This window comes from Oratosquilla oratoria, chromosome 15, assembly GCF_046742065.1.
Source record: "Oratosquilla oratoria isolate Oo_2021 chromosome 15, ASM4674206v1, whole genome shotgun sequence".
NCBI classification, from domain to species: Eukaryota; Metazoa; Arthropoda; class Malacostraca; order Stomatopoda; family Squillidae; genus Oratosquilla; species Oratosquilla oratoria.
In genome coordinates, this window is record NC_134791.1 from 20,829,524 (window position 1) to 20,839,990 (window position 10,467).

Here is a 10,467-nt window from a genome sequence, read left to right on the forward strand (position 1 = left end):
GTGTGTGTGTGTGAGTATGTGTATGTGTATGTATGTACCGTATGTATGAGTATGTGTGCGTGCGTGCGTGCGTGCGTGTGTGTGTGTGAGTGTGCACGTGCGTGTACATTTATGTGACTGTTTATACAACGCGACACCTCCATCCAGGCGGCAATAGGCGCAGTCCCAGGAAACTGCTTCCTATATCTGCTTCAAAGCGCACATGAATGAACACTTTGTCGATATACATTATCATTAGTCGTGTTTGCTTGCCGAATTATTACAAAATTAGCACATCTATTATGCAAATAAAACTCCCAAACTTCTTCCAGAGTTATGCATAATTCAAGGAAGCTGTCCTAACTACCACACGGTAGATTCGAGTATGTTTGTTATATAATTTCAATGCACACACAGGCACACACTCACACATACACACACACACAAAAACACACATATACACACACAAACACACACATAAAATGCACACACACATACAGACACACACTTACACACACACACACACACACACACACACACATACACACACACATGCACGCACGCACACACACACACATACAAACACATATATACGCACACAGACAAACACACTCACACACACCAACACACACACAAAGACAAACGCATTCACACATACAAACAAACAAACAAACAAACACACAAACAAACACACGCACGCACACACAAACACACATATACACACAGACAAACACAGACACACACAAAGACAAACACATTCACACATACAAACAAACAAACACACATACACATACAGTATATACAACCACCAACACACAAACATACATATACACATAGGCACACACACACGGACACACACACACGCACACACACACACACACTTACACACACACTTACACACACACACACTTACACACACACACACACACACACACACACACACACACACACACACACACACACACACACACACACACACACACACACACACACACGCACGCACACACACACAGGCACACACAAACACACAGATTCTCATAGAGAATCTAATCCGTCCGAGATTAGAATATGCAACGATATTGTGGTCTCCATACAAAATGAAGGACGTAAATAAGATCGGGGAACTGCAAAGGGCAGCATTCGAGTTGATCCCCAGCCACTCTGACAAACATACCACATGAAGGAAGATTAGAAGTACTGGATCTGCTGTTATAAGAGAGAGAGAGAGAGAGAGAGAGAGAGAGAGAGAGAGAGAGAGAGAGAGAGAGAGAGAGAGAGAGAGAGAGAGAGAGAGAGAGAGAGAGAGAGAGAGAGAGAGAGAGAGAGAGAGAGAGAGAGAGAGAGAGAGAGAGAGAGAGAGAGAGAGAGAGAGAGAGAGAGAGAGAGAGAGAGAGAGAGAGAGAGAGAGAGAGAGAGAGAGAGAGAGAGAGAGAGAGAGAGAGAGAGAGAGAGAGAGAGATGGACGACATGTTCGTGGTGTTCAGGTGATTGGAATGAGTGCATCAGATTACCCGAGAAAATTTCTTGGTCCTTGACGGGAGGGCATCGATGACGAAGATATCAAGAAACACAATTTTCTATACAAATCCAACAATCATGAAATGGCCTCGGTTTGATCCTTGGAGAACAAAGAGGCGCTCACGAACGTAACTCTTTTCTTGTTTATTATAATCAAGTATATACAGTACAGTTAGATAAAGACAGACACACACACACACACACACACACACACACACACACACACACACACACACACACACACACACACACACACACACACACACACACACACACACTCGACGGCGCAGTGGTAGCGTTCGTAATCGCTACTACAGTGGTCCGAGTTCGAATCCCGCCCAGAGCTGAAATAATTTCAGTATCGTTGAACTGCGAGTTGTTCCTCCAACTTTCGTGGGCGGGGAGTTGTGTGTGTGTGTGTGTGTGTGTGTGTGTGTGTGTGTGTGTGTGTGTGTGTGTGTGTGTGTGTGTGTGTGTGTGTGTGTGTGTGTGTGTGTGTGTGTGTGTGTGTAAGGTCACAATATATCCCATAGATCGGTCACATATGAACTCTGAGCTCTCATCCGGGAGGGTAAAAGCTGTCGATCACGAGTCCCACATGTGATCCAAGACCATGGTGAATCACACACACGCACGAACACGCACACACACACACACACACACACACACACACACACACACACACACACGTAGACAATGCACATTCACATTTATGGGCTATGGATATTCATACGCAAACTTCGCGTTTGTACATATTCACCTATGAATATACACATGCATAGTTTATATGGACATGCCAAGAGAATGGATGCATATTGTTCTCTCAACAACAACAAAAATATATATATATACCGGTTTCGATGTATTTGGAAACGAATGAGGTCACAGTCGTTTAGGATGACGAAAAGGTTTTGGCTAGAGCGTTTCGCGAACTCGTGGATCGGACGTTGGTGCCCTGCATGTCAATGGGGAACGGAAACGGAGGGGAATATTCATTATCATTATTAGCATATGCGTCTCCCTCCTGCAAGCATATGCGAACCTAACGAGACAATAAGATTCGTCGTGTTTATTTTCACATCTGTCGAACATTTCGGTGAAGAAACTTTTTTTGGGGCTGTTTTTTTTTTTTTTTCTTTGAGGGAAAATAAATTCTTCGACACATTCTGTAGTACAGTCGTCGCGTTTAGTGATCCAGATGCCGCAGACAGTCGAAACTGTTTGTCAATGGATTATCTTAACATATTTTCCCAGAATCAGTGAGGAACCTTTTTTTCAATTAGAAATTAATTGAAACACTTTTGGATACCAATAAACGCCAGAAAAACGTGGAAAAACTTATTTTCTCAGTTGTACATATTTTTTATTCGAATCTTGTTTTTGCAATGTGAACCAAATCTAAACCCTTTTAGTACCAAATTCCACTTCTGTTTTTGGCTGATGCATCCCTCTGCTCCATCAATCAACACCGTCGCCAGTTCTTCAAGTATTCATCAAGCGTTAGCAAGACAGCGAGAGCTTGGTTTCTCTATACGTGTGAATGATTAAGCACAGAAGAGGACAGTCACAAAAATCTTATGCTTTTTCGTAGGGACGAATTTCCTCCCCACCACTTAGCTTTCTACACTCTTAAGAGTTATGGGTACCCTTTATTCTGGTCTTTATTTTATTTCATTTATCTATCTATTTATTTGTTTATTTACTTATCTTTAATCAATTCAGTTTAACGTTGTGAAGTCCCTCTACCAGGAGGCTAGGACGGTACTCATTACAGAGTACTTTGTAACGTGGAATTTAATGAACCATGCCCTTGGTCCAACTCACTGGCGGCAGAGCTCGAACTGCCGTCACAGGTAACGACGCTCTAACCCGCTCATCAGGCGAATATAGTTTTCTTTTTCTCTTTTTTAATAACACATAAATAACACCATCGTAACCAAAATGCGTTTTGTTAACCTAGCCTAATCTCTACAGTGGTCTTTTATCCTTGACACTGGCTGCCACCAGGGGATTCTATTCACAGGGCGCATTTGACGATCCTGCAGCTGAATCCTTCTATCAGACAAGACTCACTTCAGATACTTTATTGGATTCCCTCGTAGGATCCTCTGAAGGCGAAAGAGGATTTTCGGCCTAACACGGTAAAAAAGAAGCGAGTGGGAAATTGATTAAGATCAAAGATGAAAAGAATAATCACCCGGTCGGAAATACCCTAAAGGGAAAACCCCAAATAGTATTACGTGATCACGTGACTGGAAACTTGTTTCGGTCGATTGTAGTTCGCGAGTCGTGGCTTCGGTACACTCAAAACAAACTCCTCCAAATTGAAGGAAATTATTTTTTTTAGTCAGTGAAGTCGCAAAGATCGAGTCTACAGAGACTGGTCTCTCTTTGGTGTAAAAAAAAAAAAAAAAAAAAAAACGGTTCTGCAATCTTAGGTCGTTTCTCCGTCCCTTGCGTGTGACCTGTGCAGCGACAGTTTTGTTTACGGGGTAGCGCGGCACCAAGCAGAGTCACTAAGATGGCGATCACTCTTAGCTTCTTGCAATTCAGCATTTCGACTGGCACACACACACCACCACCACCACCACCACCACCACTACCACCACCACCACCACCACCACCACCACCACAAAAAAAAATAAAAAAAAAAAAAAAAATGATAAAAAAAAAATAATGATGATAATAATACTCGTAATAATAGTAATAATGATAATCATAATAATAATAATAATAATAATAATAATAATGATAATGATAATAATAACAATAGTAATAATAATAATAATGATAATAATAATAATGATAATAATAGTAATAATAATAATAATAATAATAATAATAGTAATAATAATGATATTGATAATAGTAATAATAATAATAATAAGTAGAATCAAGTTGGTTTTATTCGTTAGCGTCAGGGGCCCCCCGTTCTCGACGTGTTCCTCAGGCATCCTTCGCTTATGCCGTACTGTCGTTCTGAAGCTCACGTCAACACTGAATAAAATCGTCTGGCGTCCACTAATTCCTACTGAACGTAGGAGGCTACAGGACCCCTGAAACCACTGGATAAGGGCAGCCAAGACGAAATCTATGACGTTCAACGCATGACGTCATACTCTCCCCTCATCCTCCCACTCCCTCCCTCCAACGTTGGAAAACCTTATCCTCTGCTCAAACTCCCCCTTTACTCCCTCAATCCCTACTCCCACTCCTTGAATCCCATTTCCAATATACCCTCTCATGTGACGTCATAAACTCGTAGGCAGTGGCGTGACGTCATCAACCCGAAGTCCGCCCCCATGACGTCATAAACATTCCGAGGGACGTCATCACATACACAGCCATCTGCGTGACGTCACAATCTGAAGTGTGACGTCATGACCTTGCCATTAGCAACGGTCCACTCGATATGTTTATCTAAGTCCTCTCTCTCTCTCTCTCTCTCACCCTCTCTCTCTTTCTCTCTCTCTCTCTCTCCCGCGCAGCACGGGCGGTGTTTAGAGATATACACACTCTCCCTTCCACCCACTCCCATCCACCCACACATCCACCCTCTCACCCGCACAGACGCAGTCCAGCGGCGGCTCTGTCTGTCTGTTCTTTGTGAGGAGGCTCTTGTATCCTTTGTTAGTAAGGCTGGCGCGGTTACACAGTCGCGCAGGTGGTATTAAGGACAAAATAAATACGATTTTTTCATATTCATTTGTTTATATCCTTATTATTTTTTACAAAGTTGTATAAATCCAGCACAAATAAAGGAGGTAGTAGCAAATTTCTGCTATATCATGGGTCAGGTCAGGTCACCATATCGTGAGCGCTGCAATCATTGGTTGTTCTAAAAGAAGGTTAGATAAACTTTATATATAAGTATGACAGGGGGTAATGGACATGGAACTACCTAGTACAGGCCTTATGGTCTCTTGTAATCTCTTCCATTCTTATGTCCTTTTGAGTCCGCACATGTTCTATGCCAGGAGTTTCCCTACCATGTCTTCCTCCTCAACGACCAGTCCCTACCTGATCGATAAGCTCTGCCTCTGGGATTGCTCGGCTGTTGCTCATTGCTGCCGCAATTGGGGTCTTCAGGTTCCCAGTGGCGATGGAGGTTCCTGCTGCAGCAATTACTGCAATGGAGGTCTCGACCCTTGACGATTGCCGCTATCAAATGACCGCCGATTCATAGGAGATAGCTTCTCCTCCACCGGGACTATACTACAGTGGATCAATAGGAAATACAGTAGGGTTATCCTATGCCACAATATAGTTACTTTAGTATGAAATACATACATTCGTGTGTGTGTGTGTGTGTGTGTGTATGTATGTGTGTGTGTGTGTGTGTGTGTGTGTGTGTGTGTGTGTGTGTGTGTGTATGTATGTGTGCGTGTATACGTGTGTGTCTATATATAAATAGATATATATATATATATATATATATATATATATATATATATATGTGTGTGTGTGTGTGTGTGTGTGTGTGTGTGTGTGTGTGTGTGTGTGCTTACCTAACTGTAGTATATAGGAAAGGATCAATGTTTGGAGGTTCCTGTCTATCATTCTCCAATCATCATGTATGGCACCAAGTTGGGCTATATACTTATTTCTTAATTATCATAGTTAGATTTGAAGTCATATATTGTTCCAGCTTGGGTTGGTGTGTGTGTGTGTGTGTGTGTGTGTGTGTGTGTGTGTGTGTGTGTGTGTGTGTGTGTGTGTGTGTGTGTGTGTGTGTGTGTGTGTGTGTGTGTGTGTGTGTGTGTGTGTATGTGTTTGTATATTTGTGTGCGTGCGTGTGTACGTATGTGTGTATATGTGTGTATGTGTTAGCTTGCGTGTGTGCATGCGTGCGTGTGTGTGTGTACGTGTATGCTTGCGTGCGTGTATGCGTGTGTGTGTGTGTGTGTGTGTGTGTGTGTGTGTGTGCGTGCGCGCGTGTGTGGGCGTGTGTGATTCACCATGGTCTTAGATCACGTGTTTTGAACTCGTGATCGACAGCTATTTCCCACCCGGAAGAGAGCTCAGAGCTCATATATGACCGATATATGGGTAATGCTGTGACCTTACACGCACACACACACCCAACTCTCCACCCACGAGAGTTGCAGTAACGACTCGCAGCGCAGCAATACCGAAATTATTTCAGCCCTGAGCGGGATTCGAACTCGGAAAGCCGTAGTGGCGGCCACAAACGCTACCACTGCGCCGTCGAGTCGTGTGAGTGTGTGTGTGTGTGTGTGTGTGTGTGTGTGTGTGTGTGTGTGTGTATATTTACATCCTTATGCTAAAAAAAGAATGAACGCATCTGTGTCCAACGGACTTCCACATGACCTCTAGTGACGAAGAAAATTTATTTCCAAAGTTATTTTCTCTAATGATTCTTTTACAAAACTCAATGAAGTGAAACTCATGCAACATACAATACAGACCACAAAAGATCTTCAAACCCTTCCTTGTCGACTGGGTGTGATGAATAAAATCTCCTGACGACAGTATACTCATTGCAGGATCACCGGGCTAACCCCCGGGCGACGATGCAGCCTCTGTACCTTCCCGCGGTGGCCTAATCCGGCTTGGTAACGTTGTATGGATGGGTTAATTGAGATAAGGCTATTAACCCCCTTTACCGTTGCCATGGAAACGAATATGAAATAATAAACTGCCTCTGTATATCAATTCCACGTGGAGATCTGTTAAGCCCCCTTTTCGTTTTTTTTTTTTTTTTTTTTTTTTGTGCAACAATAAGCTTCGTCGACTATTGGCAGTGAGTTGCAAATGTTTGCAACCCTATTCCAGGATCGTTTATATCCTATGCTTCCAGGATTCCAGGGTTCCAGGACCGTTTCCAGTAGCAAGGAGGTTACACCGGGAGGTGCTTACCACGGACAGCTTGGGTGAGTGGCGGGCACCTGCAACCGCTGAGATCAAACCCGGCTTCACGTCATTACGAAGTCATGCCGAAGAAGAAGAAGAAGAAAAGAGGAAGAAGAAGAAGAAGAAGAAGAAGAAGAAGAAGAAGAAGAAGAAGAAGAAGAAGAAGAAGAAAAGAAGAAAAAGAAGAAAAAGAAGAAGAAGAAGAAGAAAAGAGAAAAAGAAGAAGAAGAAAAAGAAAAATGAAAAGAGAAGAAGAAAGGGAAGAAGAAGAAGAAGAAGAAGAAGAAGAAGAAAAACAAGAAGAGGAGGAGAAAGAATAGGAAAAAGAAGAAGAAGAAGAAGAAGAAGAAGAAGAAGAAGAAGAAAGAAGAAGAGGAAGAAGAAGATGAAGAAGAAGAAGAAGAAAGAAGAAGAAGAAAGAAGAAGAAGAAGAAAGAAGAAGAAGAAAGAAGAAGAAGAAGAAGAAGAAGAAAAAAAGAAGGGAAGAATAAGAAAGATAAGAAGAGATGGAAGAATAGGAAGAAGAAGAAGAAGAAGAAGAAGAAGAAAGAAGTAGAAGAAAGAAGAAGGGAAGAATAAGAAAGATAAGAAGAGAAGGAAGAATAGGAAAAAGAAGAAGAAGAAGAAGAAAGAAGAACAGGGAGAAAATAAAAAGGAAAAGAAGGAGAAAGAAAAGAAGAAGAAGAAAAAAAAACAAAACAAAGAGTGCTGGTTGACACCAAATGATCTTAAGCGGTCCAAAATGACAAAAACAAATAAATGAAATAAATAAACGGATAAATCGATAAGATAAACAAATAGGAAATATATATAAATAAATAGAATATTAACCTGTTCGTCCGGATGGTTTACTCTCTGAATTCCCTTTCTGGCCAACAGCGAATAGAGATGGGGTTAGTTAACTCCTGCACTCAATGCTGCATATCATAGGCAGAGGGCACTCAAGAGCCCTTGTATCCTCTCTCCCGTCTTCCACTCCCCTCCTCTCCTCTCCTTTATCCTCATTTTCCTCTATTTCCTCCTCCCTTCTCCCATCCACCTCCCCTTCCACCCCACCATCTTGATTTAGGACTTATAAGAAAAATAAAAAAAATCTTCACTTAGGCAACATATCCATGACCTCAACTCGTTCTTTTACTCCCTTCGTCTCTCTCTTTTTATTTCTCCCCCTTATCTCTCTCCCCTTCGCTTTATTTCTCTCTTTATCGCACTTCTTTCTCTCTCACTCTCTCTTTATCGCACTTCTCTCTCTCTCTCTCTCTCTCTATCTTTCTCTCTTCCCATTCTCTTTCTCTTCCTCCCTTTATCGTATTTCTTTCTTTCTCTCTCTCTCTCTATCTATCTTTATCGCACCTCTCTCTCTCTCTCTCTCTCTCTCTGTCTCTCTCTCTCAATTCTGTAATCCGCAAATGTGTTGCGTACATTGGACTCGGGCCGTCTCTTTTTACAGATTGCCTCCCGGGGCCGCGAGAATGATCTCAGGAGTTCCGAAGCTGAGAAAGATACACACAAGAGCCGTCGCCTTCCATCCGTGGGAAGGAGGGAGAGGGAGAACGGGAGCGCCACGGAAATGAATGAAAACAAAGGGCGATACAGACAAGGTCATCATATTAAGACAGCAGGTCAGGAATCGTAGTAATGGGTTTGAATTGGACAAATTTAGGTTTAAGAAGTAAATAGGCAAGATCTGGCTTACCATTAGAGTGGTTAACGAATGGAACAGACTTGGTAACCATGTAGTGAACGATGAAACTATAGTTTTAAGAAAAGGTTAGATAGTTTTATGGATGGGGATGATAGGTGGTAATGGACATGGATCTGCCTAGTGTAGGCCTCATAGTCTCTTTCGGTCTCCATTCTTAAGTTCTTATGTTCTCAGCTGGCAGTAGCCAAATATGGAAGTAATAGCGAGGCCCGATTTGGACTGGGTTAGGTGAGATAGATTAGAGCACCTATTGGAGACGATTTAAATCGTCTGGCGGCAGTACGAGTCTAAGGAGAAAGCACCACTTGACACAGAAGAGGTCAGGACCTCCGAGACGCTCTTCGTGAGGTCTGGTCTCTGGGGAAGTCTCCTCTTGTTTGCATACGTCGTCGTCAGGAACAAGAGAGTCCCCGGCGACACTGAATCAAGACCTCAAAACCGCTGAATGGTGGCCCGAGACGCGCCGAGGCGCTTTGTCGCCATGAATGAAAAGACGGGGGGAAAAAGAGAGCCAGGAAGACGGTGAGGGGAAGAACTCGCTCCAGGAGGAGCTTTGTAGCGGCCGGGATATATATATATATATATATATATATATATATATATATATATATATATATATATATATATATATATATATATATATATATATGAATGTGACTGAAGGTGGAGGAAGTAAACAAGGAAGAATGGGAGAATTTTAATGCTTTAAAGTTTCGACCCGCAGGATCTTGATCGTCTACTTCCTCCACCTTCAGTTACATTTGTCATTGTGTAGTTAATTCAATATATATATATATATATATATATATATATATATATATATATATATGTATATATATATATTAATGTGCATGGACAGCCAGAACATGTAGCCACCACTGGTAGTTGTTGGGCGTAGCACAAGAACCTACGTGACTACGAGACGCAACAACTGAGCATAGGATATCATGTATAGGATCAGTTTATTGAGCGTAGTTGGGAAGGCTTATGGGAAGGTGTTGATTGAGAGGATTAGGAGAGGAACAGAGGTAGTAATTGGCGAGAAACAGTGTGTGTTTAGGACAGGTAGGGGTAGCGTGGATCAGATTTTTGTGGCAAGGCAGATATGTGAGAAAGCTTTAGGAAAACGTAAAAATGTTTTTTTTTTGGGGGGGAGGCATTATGGGTCTGGAAAAGGCTTATGGCAGGGTAGACAGGTATATGGGATAGGAGGAAAGCTGTTAAGAGCAGTCAAGAGTTTTTACAAGAGTAGTAGAGCCTGTGTTAGAATTAGAAATGGAGAGAGTGAGTGGTTTGAGGTAAAGGTGGAACTTCGCCAGGAATGTATTAAGTTGCATTGGCTGTTCAATTTATACATGGATAGGGTGGTGCAAGAGGTTAATGCAAGGATA